Raw genomic sequence first — 13,701 nt, forward strand, 5'->3', positions numbered from 1 at the left:
TAGAGGTCACATGATGGAATTTTGCAAGAACAATGATGACTTCATTGCTAATACCTTTTAAACAACATAAATGTGGACCTCACTAAATGGAATACTCAGGAATCATTTTCACTACACCTGCAGGAAGAGATCATGGGGAGCCTCAAAATCATCAGTCAAATCAAGATCAGGTGCCTACTCTAGAACAGACCATCTATTACTGACGAGCAAGCTCAAGTTGATGCTAAAAGGTAAAACAGGTCCACAAGAGTCAAAAGTCATCTTGAGTACATCCCATCTGATTCTAGAGACCATCTCAGAAGCAGAGTGGACAAATTGAGCATCAAGTGCTAAATTAGTTATGGGAATACCATATATGAAGAGAGCAAAAGTCATTAGAAAGAGAGAGCAAGAGTAAACACGAAAGAAAAGCAAGAAGTAAGGTAGGCAGGCAGGCAGGCAGGCAGGCAGGCAGAAAAGACCAAAGTGGATGTCAGAAAAGACAGAAAACTGCTTTTGAATATAAGAAAGCTAAAGCAATTGTAAGAACTAATGAATTAAAACAGCTGAAAAGAAAATTCCAAAGGTCAGTTCAAGAAGACAAAGTATTTTAATGAATTATGCAAAGACCTCGAGTCAGAAAGCTAAAAGGGGAGAACATGTTTAGCTTTTCTTAAATGGATAGAACTGAAAAAAAAGTCTAGCCTTAAGTTTCAATATTGAAGGATTTTATGAACAAAATATTGAAAGATGCAGGAAGCATCAAATGAAGATAGAAGGAACACACAGTCACTGTACCCAAAAGATGTATAACTGTGCACCTGTACCAAAGTGATGTATAACCACTTCAGATATGCCATATGATGAGGAAATGACCGTACTGAACGGAGAAGTCCAAGCTGCATTGAAGGCATTAATAAGAAAAATAAATAAAATTCTAGTAATTGATGGAATACCAATCAAAATGTTTCAACAAGCTGATGTAGTACTGTATTCACTCATCTATGATAAGACCTTTGGAAGACAACTATCTGGCCACTGACCAGAAAATAACCATATTTGTGCCATCACCCCAAAATGTGATCCAGCATAATGAAGAAATTATTGAATTAATATACTGTGCAAGTCAAATGTTGCTGCAGATAATTAAAAACCAGTTGCAGCAGTACATCATCAGGGAGCATCCAGAAATTCAGGCCAGGTCCAGAAGAGGGCATCCAGGAGGGTTCTCATTGCTGAAATGAGATGGATCATGGCTGAAAGATATTGGCTGAAATATACCCACTAGAAAGATATTTACTTGTGTTTTATAGTCTATGTAAAGGCACTCCACTGTCTGAATCGTGATCAGGTATGGATAACACTGGGAAGAATGGGAATTCTAGAATGATAAAATGTGGGATTATAAAGAGACTTTTCCCCAGCTTTGTCTCATTCAAAGACATGCCAAGCATCAGGGGCTTTTTGCCAGCATATGGTGGGAGGTCAGATGCTTAGAGACATCCTCCCTGAAGGCATTCAGGCCCGCTCCCTGCTGTTAAGGACAATGGGCTACATCTTTCTAGAGGCTTGCAGTCATTGATTTGGTTCCTGTAGGTGGAGTTCACACCCTACTTCTAATGGTCTTTATCAGTTGAGCCAGGGAACAGGTCAAACCAGCTCAGTGACATCCAAGTTAGGCTGCCATCCTGAATCTAGGATTCGTCAATCTTGCCATATGTATACCCCCAATCCCTCCTCTTCCTATTGGGTGTATACCCCTAGACCACTCCCTTCCATTACTGTATTACCTATAGCACAACCCTTTCCTGTGATGTATGTGTTCACCTGTAATTAGGGAGCTTGTATGTCCTCAGAGAATATAAAAGCCTTGGTTAGCATTAAATATCTCTCTCCACGTGGACCACCAAGTGAGGCTGAGGTGAGCATTACTACCATGAAATGTGTCTGACTCCATTATTTCTCTCTCTCTTCTATCTCTCATGCTTTCTATGACTTTACTATAATCTTTCCTTATTATCGTTGTACAATTGTGCCTGCTGGACCCATGATGATGTGCTAGGGCAGGTATCCTGACAATAAAAAATGCTCCTGCAGAACTTGTACATAAATAAAGAGGGTGCTATTTTAACAGAACAAGGGGACGCTGAATGGTTTAAAATCAGAAAGGTGTGTGCCAAGGCAGTATCCTCTTACCATAATTATTCTTTCGGTATTCTGATCAAGTAATCTGAGAAGTTGGACCATATGAGGAAGGACAAAGTATTAAGGTTGGAAGAAGGTTCATTAACAAGCGGTGATTTGCAGATGGCACAAACTAGCTTGTTAAAGGGGCACTTAAAGCATTTGCCGATAAAGAGCAAAGATTAGAGTATTAATTACACTTCAGTGTAAAGAAAACCCAAATCCACATAACTAGTCAATAAATAACATCAAGATAAATGGAGAAAAGATTGAATTTTTCAAGAATCCAACTTGATGTATATCCACCATTAGCACTCATAGCAGCAGCAGTCAACAACTAAAAGGATACTCTAACTAGGGTGAATCTGCTGCGAAAGATTTCTTTAAAGCATCGAAACGTGAGGCTGTGACTTTGACTAAGGCGCAACAACCATTTTAAAATAAGGTGCACCTGACCCAACTCGTGGCATTTCCAATTGCTTCAGGTGTACGTGAAAGCTGTCCAGCAAATCAGGAAGGTCGGAGGAGCATTGGTGCCCCTGAATTAGGGTGTTGCTGAAGAATATGGACAGAGCAAGGACTGTCAGAAGACAGAACAGAGCCAGTGTGTGCTGGAAGGAAAGCCAGCAGGCTCCTGAGAAGTGGAAAACGGAAAGAGAGACTTCATCGCATGTGTGTTGAAATGTCATCAACAAGAACCAGTCCATTGCGAATTGCATCTTGTTTGGAAAAGTAGTGAGCTCCCTTAAAGAGGAAGATCATCCAGGGAATGGATTGACACAGAGTCTGTAAAAATGATTGGGAAGATGGTGAAGGACAAGGCAGGAGTTTCTTCAGTTGAACATAGGATCATTATGAGTGAGAAGCAATTTGACTGACTTACAACGTGTTTATGTACATCCTTCAGCAAATTTAAATTTCATGTACATATTTTAAAATTTTATATAAATGATATTATGCTACAGATAGTCTTCTAATGACTTGCATTTTCCCCTTAGAATGATTTTTATGAGATTCATCCATATGCATATTTAATTTTAATTTTTATTGGTGTTTAGTAATCCATTTGCTAAATAGAGTTTAATTTAATTAATAGTTTATTCATTTTTAATGAAGGACATTACAATCAATACTGTTATGTACAATCCTCTCATCTTCTTCTTGCACACATGTGAAACAGTTTCTCTGGGTTGATACCAGGGAAATATATGTCACAGTTGTTAAATGTTCTGCCAATATTTACTACTACTGGTGGTGTTAAAATTTTTGTATTGCTATACACCTCACAAACACACAATTATCTTCTGATTTTTAATTTATTTTTTGTTGCCAATGTGGTCAGTGTGCCTGAATATATATTTTAAATGTTTAAGAGTTCTATGAATGTGTTGCAATTGAGTGCTGTAGGAATGTACAAGAGAAATCTAAACTAGCCAGCAGATACGGCAGAGAAAGCACCCCAAGGAAATAACTTGTCGACTGAAATTTGAAGACCCAGTGGACCTTTGCCAGGTGAAGGAAGAGTGAGAGATGGTGAGGGTAAAGGAAGCTGCTAGACTGAAAATGTGGACGTCAAAATAGGTGGGGAACAGTGAGCAGGGAACAGAGAGAGACGTCAGGAACATTCACTGGACTACCACTCAGACTGCCCAGACCGGACGGAGCCCAGGACAGAGGCCCACGGGGCCTCCAGAAGGGCAGGAAACAAAGAGATTACTAGGGGAAGCTATCTGAAGGGATAATAAACCTACATGCTGTCATGCTGTCTTTCAGTCCCACATTGTTTCTCAATTTTGGCTTCAAATTAGATTAATCTGGGAGCTTAAAGACAAAAACAATAAAACAGCAACGTTGCAGTCTGAGATTAACGCTACATCCAAATCTCCGGGAGAAAGGGGAAAAATCTTGGCGTCAAATGTTTTGTAAAACTCCCCACGTAGCATCGATGTTCAGGCGGAATGGAGAACCCTGGGCTGGAGGATCTACTCTTCCAACAGGGATTTGAGCGGCCAAAGGAACACCTGTTTACATTTCTTCTCCGTAAATAAATAAATAAATGTGTGTGTGTGTGTGTGTGTGTGTGCACGTGTGCACGTGCATTCACCATCTTCGGGTTTTCATATTGTTGCCAAGTGATTTTATAGTAGAAACAACCAAAAGTAGATGACATTGGGAGGGATAGAAGGAGAAATGCGATCAGAAATAAATGCTTTTGTGGCAACTGCAGACATGGTGATATCAGCCAAAACAAAGCGGGGTTCATGGCTTTCAATGGATTCCTGGTTCAAGTTCCTGCTGAGCATGTGCATTTTCACCCCAAATACACAGAATCAGAACCTACAGTTTAACAAGATCTTCAACAATTTTTTTATATCAGGTGACTCTTATGTATCCTTTGTAAAAATATAGATTCTGAATCAGTATATCTGCAAACTCAGCAGGATCCTGAACCAGAATGAACTGGTTCAAAGCCCTAGTTGAATTCGCATCATATTTTATTTTATTTCTTAGCTATTCTCATTTCTAGCAGCAAATGCCCTCCTGCACCACCCTCTGCCTCACAGATCCTAAAGAGGTCGAATATTCCATCTCAGAAATTCATTCTTTCTTGAGCGTACAACATGTGTGGACTCGGAGGGCATGTAGAAGGAACTGCTTAGAAGAAAAGCCCTGCTGGAAGCCTGTCATAACGATGCCGTTTAAACGAAAACCTCAGACTTCTTGCGGGGAACCACTAACCACCCTCCTGCGTTTTGGTCTTCAGTCCTGATCTCCAAGCTTGCTGCCGTCCTTTGGTTCAGTTTCTACGGCAGACTTTAGGATATGTTGCTGACTGTAAAACAATTGCACTTTATCACGCAGTTATGTTTGACTTCAATTTCTCACCAGGAAACCCAACTCATATTTTCTTACAGTTTCTTCCAATGCGCGCCTTGTTTATTTTGGTCCATTTCCTCCCTTAAGATGAAACAGGGAAGAGAAGCAGGTAAACTTGTATGCCTTTGTCAAGCCGGTCACAAACGCAATGTTTTCCTCACTTTTCCAAGGTGAGGACGCAGACATTCTAGTTGTGCTTGTGGTTGTAGGTGTGTTACCTTTATAAACAAAAATATCAAATTGTGAAGGTATTGTTCCTCAAAATATCCTTGATTTAGGTCTGTACACTTGCTTTCATCTTTATTATTGTGCATTGGGTGAAGGTTCCCAGAGTAGATCAATTTTCTATTCAGTAACTCATGCACGCTTTGTTTCATGCCATTGACTGTAGGGACCACAATGTATCACTTTGTATCACTTCCTTCCACTGCCTTCTTTACATTCCTCCTTCTTTCTGAATCCTGAAACTTGTCTTTGGGTAACTCTTCTTTTAGATTTCAAATGGCTGATTATCCAAAGTTGTGAACACGCCCCTATTGTTTACTGTTTAAAGACCTTTTTCAGGGGCAGGGGGAGGGGGCTGAAAATTGATCCATGGGGCTTTAGGAGGCAGAAGTAAGAAACTTTCTTAGACATAACTGAATACTTTGAGGCACTAAGTCACTGGACCTTCCTGGATCTCAAGATCACAGTCTCGGGGGACACCAAAGTCAATAGGCCTAACAGTTCACAAGAACAATGATCTCTCTCCTTCTTTGGTCAGCAAGTTCCTAAAAGCTCTTGAGTGGAAAGCCAAGGTAAAGATACTGATCTCTCCCTATCCAGAGGAAAGAAGAGAGATGAAAATTGAGGAGGTGTGGAAACAATTCTTCCAATGAACTAATGGACCATGCAAATACCAGTCTCCATGGAGCCTGAAGCCAATGAAGCAGATGGTACCTGACTACCACCTCTCTGAAAAGATCCGAATAGAAGGTTCTGAGTAGAGGGGGGAAGAAATGTGGGACAAAACTCAACATCCTTAAAAAGACCAAGCTTACTGGTCAGATATAGCCTGATCACCCCCCTGAGACCTTTGGTTTCAGAAATGGATACTGCCTCCCAGACCCCTCCCCCTACCATGGATCAATTTAATAAATACAAATGAAAACAAGGTAATAGACTTAAATAGAGGACATTTGAGAAACAATACCTTCATAATTTGTGTTGGTAGACGTAAGGTCAAAGTGTTTCTTAGAGGCAGGGATGACAAGACTTCATCTTTCACAATTTGGACATATTATCAAGAGAGAGCAATCTACAGAGAAGGACATGGTTTTGATAAAGTTGGGGGGGGGCAACACAGAGGGGAAGGCCCTCAAAATGAGCTGGATTGACACAGTGGCTGTGCCAGGGGCTCAGGCACCGGAACATTTGTGAGGAAGGGGCAGGACCATGCAGTGTTCATTCTGTTGTGCACGGGGTCACTATGGGTTGGAGTTGACTTGATGGCACCTAACAACAACAACAGCAGCAACAGCTGTGTATGAGAATGCCAGTCTTTCCACACCCCTGCCAGCATTTGTTGTTTTGGGTTTTTATGAACTTTCCGCTTAATGCTGGGGTAAGTTTACATCTCATTGCTGTTTTGCTTCACAACTCTCTAATACCTCGTGGGGAGAAAGGGAAGGCTTTCGAGTCTGTAGTCTCAGAAACCCACAGGGACAGCCCTGCCCTGTCCTCTAGGGCTGCTGTGAGTCAGCATGACGTTGACGGCGGTGAGTTTGGAGTTTTTAAAAAATAACTAATTATGTTGATTATTTCTTCCGATGCTTGTTGGCCACCTAAATATCTGCTTTGGTGAAGTGTCTATTCATGTCTCTGTCCATTTTTCCCCTTTGTTTTAAAAAATGTTTTATTGTGAATTGCCTGCAGGTTTAGACAGCAGATCATGAATTTTACATTCAATAATCCATACACATTTTGAATGACCTCACTTACTGCAGTCGACCAACATAACATCAGTTATCCCACTTTCCCTACTCTCTACTGTTATTTCAAATGAATTATTTATATTTTTCTTGTTGGGGTTTTGAGCATTCCTATAAATTTTAGAGCTTTGTCTCTTGTACAGTATGTCGTTCCCAAAAAAACCTGTTTTTCCAGATTGCATGTTCTCCTTTTAGTAGTTTGGTGAAATATTTTGTTGCACATAGCACCTAATTTTTAGGTGACACAAAGCGGTAATCTTGATAGATTTTCTGGAAGGACACAGGGAAATCATGGGGACTTGTTATAAAAAAGATTTTAAGAAAATTCTCAACTGCATAGGTGAGTACACGTTCAGGAAAGTTGTATCAAGGAATTTTCCCCCATCACAGCAATGAATCTGCTCATTCTTCAAGGGTAGCAAGGCTGCCCTGTGAGAATTACAATGGGAAACCTTACTCATCCACTTTCCAGCCCTGGTCTTGCCTCTTTCTGTTCCCCAAAGTGAAAGAACAAATTTAAGAACACAATTTTAGTCCCTCCAGGGTGCCAAAACTGGTGTTTTCCATGGCGTTAATTGAAGAGTGTGGAATTCTTTGGGAGAAAGTGTACAGACCTAGATGGAGCTATGATGAGAAACAATCGTTTCACATTTTGATATTTTCATTTAATAAAGGTTTCTAGGACTTTGCCTCCAGTCCCTGGAAAAGGACAGCCTCCTCAGTCAAGTGGAGGGGCGCTGAAAAAGAGGAAGACCTCCAACAAGATAGGGTGAACCGACTGGATGGCACCTAGCGACAACAACAACAAGGATTTTGTCACAGTGCGTTTGCCTTACCCTGGTGTGTTCCTGGAAGAGCTCTGTTGAGTGGATTTGTTTTAAAATCGGACTTTGTGTTCCTCGCTCATCTGTTTTCAAATGTTTTTTTTCTCTCTCTCTCCAATATTTGTTTCTTATCACAATTCGGCTATCAAGCCTCCTATCTTTCCATACGCGAGGCGGGTTTGCTTTCCAGTGAAATGCCCTTGGTTGGCTCTTCCTTCCTCTCTGAGCCACAGTTGTTCATTGCCCCCTCTCCATGCCGGGTCTAAGGAAGACGCCCCGCGTGTTGTCATATTTAGCCTACTTTCCTTTCAGCTCTGAATGAAGCCGGCGCCTCTGTAGGGCCTGAGATGAGCCCATGGGCCAAATCGATAATGACCTGTCGAAGCAAATAGGCCAGCAATGGTTCTAGCCAGGCCAAAGGAAACCCAGGCAAAATGCCAATTGCGGAGCCAGTGGTGCACTGAGCTGTGGAGAGCAGGGAGACAGAGCGGGGTTAATAAAATCCCGCGCGTCCAGCGTGTTCCAGGAACGTAAAGCAGCTTTGGGAAAGGTGTGTGGCCAAAAAAAATAAGTCAACATTAATCACAAAGTCAGGGTCCCATAAAGTAGCACCTGCTTAAAAAGGGAAGCGAGTCGGCCTTCCCAAGCGGCTGCTCTGCCTGCACCTGCCAAACGGAGACGTGCGTGCGGGGAGGGATCCATCAGCAGGCAGCAGACGCCAGCCAGGAGGTGACCTGCGCGGCCACAGAGTGGGCCGGGGACCCCGCTACCTGGAGATCCACGTGCTCTAGACGCCGGTGCGGGCCACACAGTGACAGCAACCAGGGCAGGTCCACCTGCGTCGTTTCCATCCTCCTCATAAAACACTCACTGCCACGCTTTCTTGTTTCTTACCTCCTTCAAGCACCGCCGGTTATCAGTACTCATGGGTGACCGGAAGAGCATGACCTCGTTAAGGAGCTGGATGCCTGCACCATGCTTTCTTTCTCTCCGAGCGCAGTGATGGCATCTCTCTCTGCTGTTGGCTCCGGACTGTCATCATTGGCATGAAGAGCCTCTGTGTCTAGGAATTGGGAACGTGTCCACTTTCTTCCAAAGAGTCCTGAGAGGTGAGAAGGGTACTGACCATCACTCACTCACTAGCATGTCTGAGATTTATTTTCCCAGTTAATATAGATGAGGACCTGGCTTGATTCTTGGGATGCTCTCCTGCTTGAAATCCAGACGTAAAGGGGTTGAGAATCTAGATTTCCAAGTCACCCCAAATTAAGAAGTGCTGGATTTTACAAGGTTTTTTATGGTACAGTTTCTTTATGTGCCTTGTTCTTTGGGGGACAGAGAGCATGTAGTAGATAGAGTTTGTAAAATTTCCCAATTATTTTTGCCTTAGAATCCTGCTTCAAGAAAGTATTTAAGGGATTACTGTACTGTTCTAAAAACATACTTTGAGAAATGCTCCTTAACAGGCTTAACAGAATAGCAATTATATTGGTCTAAGAACACATCTGCAGAAATTTAGGATTATAAGAAATTAGAGTTCAAATTAAAATTTTCTACATATCTATGCAATATGTCGACCTACATATCTAGGTCACCATGCATCATATCTATGCAAAAGGAAGACTGGAGCAGAATGGAAAACATCGGAAGGCGGGTGTTGCTGAAGCACATGGAATCTCTCACGGACTACCAGAAGACCAAGCAACTCCTCTTTCGAAGCACAGCAAGAGTGCTCCTTAGAAGGAAGACTGGTGAGGCTTCCTCTCACATACTGTGGACCTGCTGTCAGGAAGGACCAGCCCCAGAGAAGTAGTGCGTCATATATGATAAAAAAAGATGGCCCTGAATGGTTTCGACTGACACAGTGGTTGCAACTATGTGCCCCAACATAGCAACCGTAGTAAGGATAATTCAGGAGCGGACTGAGCTTTGTCTGTCTTAATAGTGCCACCATGCGTCAGAATCAACACAACTCCTAAAGCAACAACATGAGTTGGAATCACCTGGAAGGCCATGTGTTTTTACTGAGATACATTGTAAGTGGAATTGATTCTGGCTATATTGACATTATTTCACCTTTCAATGAAAAAATCTTGAGGCAAACATATGAAGTATCTTGTAAAGCAAATGTCTCCACTACCGTTTTACAGCCCAAAACATGCAAATTATAAAACTAGTTTCATTACTTAAGTTGGAAGTAATCGTTTTGTCTTGCCTGAATAGCTGCCGCAGTCTTTAATTAGATGGGATGGCAAGAGTGTCCCAGGAGCTCACTAGCTTGTCTTTATTGTATTCTTTTATTCCTTTAGATTAAATGAAAATGCAATGTCTTAGAATTCATAGTTATACATCAGTTAGTGGCACCCCTAAATATTTGTGTTTCATGGACCAAACCCACAACCATTGAGATGATGTTGATTCACAGTGACCCTGTAGGACAGAACAAAACGGATGCTGTGTGCTGCTGAGACAGTAATTCTTCCTGGTAGTAGAAAACCTCATCACTCTCCCAGTACATTTTAAAAATTAAGTTGGGGACGAGGTCCATTTATAATTTTTTTGTTTAAGGATAGTAACACAATACTAATAAAACACTAAACTTTACTTTACCAAGGACCATTTAAGCAATGACAAAAACAACCATAGTAAATACAACACCTTTAACAACAATGTATGAGTGACACTGCTTATAAAAATTAAAGATAGTTTTACAGCCAACATGTTAGAAAGAACAAACTACATTGATTATACTGGTTGGTTATATAATTTGAGTGCTAACTATGTGACAAGCAAGTTCTAATGCTTTATATAATCATCTTTACACAAAGCCCTACAAGTTGAAATTACCTCCATTTCATGGGAGAAAAAGCTGAGCCAGTCTTTAAACATAGTTTCAGGTGACCTGAAGGAGCTCTGGTGGCACAGTGGGTTAAGCATCTGACTGCTACCCGGAGATCTGCGATCACACACAGGATCAGTCACAGGGGAAAGACGAGACAGTCTGCTTCCAGAAAGATTTCTGAGGGGCTTCACGGAGTCCCTAGAGTGAAGGAAATAGAAAGGTAGCGGACTATTACTACAGACTGCTTGAAGCTCCGTTGTGTCATTGCAAAGCCTTACGGAGTGGCTCTCCATCCCAGAAGGTTGCTAGGAGCTGGAATTGAATGACTAGTAGATTTTTTGCATTGGGTGAAAAGTACCTGCTACAGTTCTAGGTGGCTTTGTGGTTTGTGCTGCTCAACGAACCTAATGGTCTGTTGCTTCAACCTACCCAGTGGTATCCTGGAAGAAAGGCCTGGTGAGCTGTGCTCTAAAGGTAACAGTCAAGAAAACCCAATGGGACAGTTCTACTTTATAACACAGGGGGGTCACCGTGAGGCAGAATCAGTTCTACATGGATGGGCGTGGTTTTCCAGGTGGTTCCCTAGTTGTTGTTGTTGTTGTTGTTATTTTAAGTAACCTGATGTTAGATGATGAGGCTGAGAGTTGAACTACAAGCCTGGCTTGTGTAATCTTCAACACTGGATGATCTTTCATCCAGGAAAGAAAGCTCAGCAAACTGGATGGGATATGAATGTGGCGACGGTGTTTATGTGATGGTATTTCTTCCCCATTCTCACTCTCCATTTTGCGGGAGATCCAGAGCAGACCTGGCCTTGACTGCAATTGAACACGCCGTATGCCAGCATGGCCAAGTGCTGCGTTGTTTCTATTGGGAATTCATATGGCAGATAGATGACTTGGCTCATTTTTCTTTAGTCAATCCTCTATATTCTGTGATAAGGTCTGAGCAACCTTATAAAAGGTGAGTGAGTACAAGTCAGTTATTTCTGCTGACATTTTGAAAACACTTCAGGGTGGCCGAAAGTTAATGTAGCAAATGTCATTAAAGGTTTAAAGCAACCAAACCAAACCTAATATACTGTAAAGTTAACCTCAAAACTTGGGCTGCGATCCAATACTTTATATGGTGTATGTGTGTGCGAGTACGTTCTCTCGAGTATATGCATATGAAAGACACCCAGAGTGAGAGCAAGAATGTGTGCGTGGTGTGTGTGTGTGTGTGTGTGTGTGTGTGTGAAAGGGAGAGAGAGTTAATTAGGTTTTATAGCTGGAATGCATGTGAGAATTTACCACACAAGCTCTTCACTAGAAAGAGAATTGCACTGAAAGTAATAGTCACAAACCGAATGAGACAGCCGTGCTTGGGGAGGGCTCCTTATGAAGTGACTCTTGTGGAGGGAGCTGCATGAAGATACTATGACCTTTATGTGCCTGGATATTGCCACACACAGGTAACCTTTTCAAGTGAACACTTTTAGAGAGTGGCTTGATTTAGTGAAAGGAATACACACTGTGCAGGCAAGTGTAGGTTCAAATCTCAGCCCCTGCATTTCCTTGCTGGGTGGTCTTAAAATAATCACTAAATCCTTCCGAGCCACTTTCACTTGTAAAATAATACCAATAAACCTGACAGATTTTGTGAAGATTATACGAATTCTGGGCCACTGGTGAACATTTTTTATTGGCTGAAGAATTTAAAAAAATTTATACAACATCATATTGTCAGACTCTGTTCTAAGTGATCAACAAATATTCATAGCACTCATATCTGAGTAGGAATTATAATGTTTCCATTTAAAATTTAAGAAACCTGAGGCATGGAGGGTTAAGTAACCTGCCTAAAAGTGACCAGGTATTGTCAGAGAAGGGGCTAACCTCTGGCCGTCCAGGCCCAGAGATCATGTCCTTCGTCATTACTCTGAAAGGCCCTGCCAACTGAAGTTGAAAGATTTTCAAGTATTTCTCAGTCAACTAGATCTGAAATTCGTTAGCAGAATTTCAAAATCAAAGGACTACTTGAATGTGGGCAAATTTCATATGGATTTAATTAGTATTGGGTCATATCACTTAACACATAGAAAGTATACTTGTACAGTGTGGATTTTCCATTTAAGTGTCTATTTCTTTAAGTGAGGGTTTGGCTCTAGAGTATGCAGATGAACTTCCCAGGTGACTCTGATTCCATCTGATGGCCTCTCTAGCCTGCCCTGACCCTCTAAGTTCTGCCCTGGCCCTCACTAGATGCAGGATATCACTAATTGACTTTCTGTCTTGGTTTATGCCTGATTCCAGGCCACTTCCGCTCCTTACCACCTTTTCCCACCCTACTAGGCTCCCACTCACACCTAATTTTCTCATACTCAGCACAAGACTTTACCTCCTAACTCTCAAGAGAAATAGAAGTTAGATCTTGCAAGTTCCTGAATCCCCTTCACCTAGGCACACCTCGGTTCTTACTCCTCTCTCTCCAAAGCTTCCTTCCACTTCTGTTTCTGATCCCACCCTCCTGCCTGACGGGTCTTTTTTGACCACCATCTCCTTTTGCTCTCTTGCATCTTACATTTGTCAAGGTTTTCCTCATCTTGATGTAGTCCCCGTCGCATCTTGCAATGGCAGCAGGCTATGGCCCTTTCTCTTTTCCTTCAATAACAGACATCTCAGAAGTTTTCTCCTGGCGGTCTCCCCTCTCTCTCGTGAGAGCCCTGCACACACCCTGCAGTCTGTTTGGCTAGTTTCCACAACACTTCATGAAATTTTTCTCTTGGTGGTCATCGGTGCTGTTAATTGTTGGATCTGATGCCACCTTCTCAGGCTTCACACTTAACCTCTCAGCAAGACCCTGTGGAATATGGCCCCAGGCCAACTCTCTTGCCTCATTTCCAATCACATCCCCCTTTCTCACTGTTCCACAGGGAGCCAAGCCTGCCTCCTGTTCTGCAAACAGCTGAGCGGGCTGGTTCACACCTTTGATCCTGGAACTCTATTCTCCCAGATAACTTGCATGGCAGCTCTTCTTCATTCAG

Source organism: Echinops telfairi, unplaced genomic scaffold (genome assembly GCF_000313985.2).
Source record: "Echinops telfairi isolate 266 unplaced genomic scaffold, ASM31398v2 ScPeMD7_443;HRSCAF=831, whole genome shotgun sequence".
In the NCBI taxonomy this organism is placed as follows: Eukaryota; Metazoa; Chordata; class Mammalia; order Afrosoricida; family Tenrecidae; genus Echinops; species Echinops telfairi.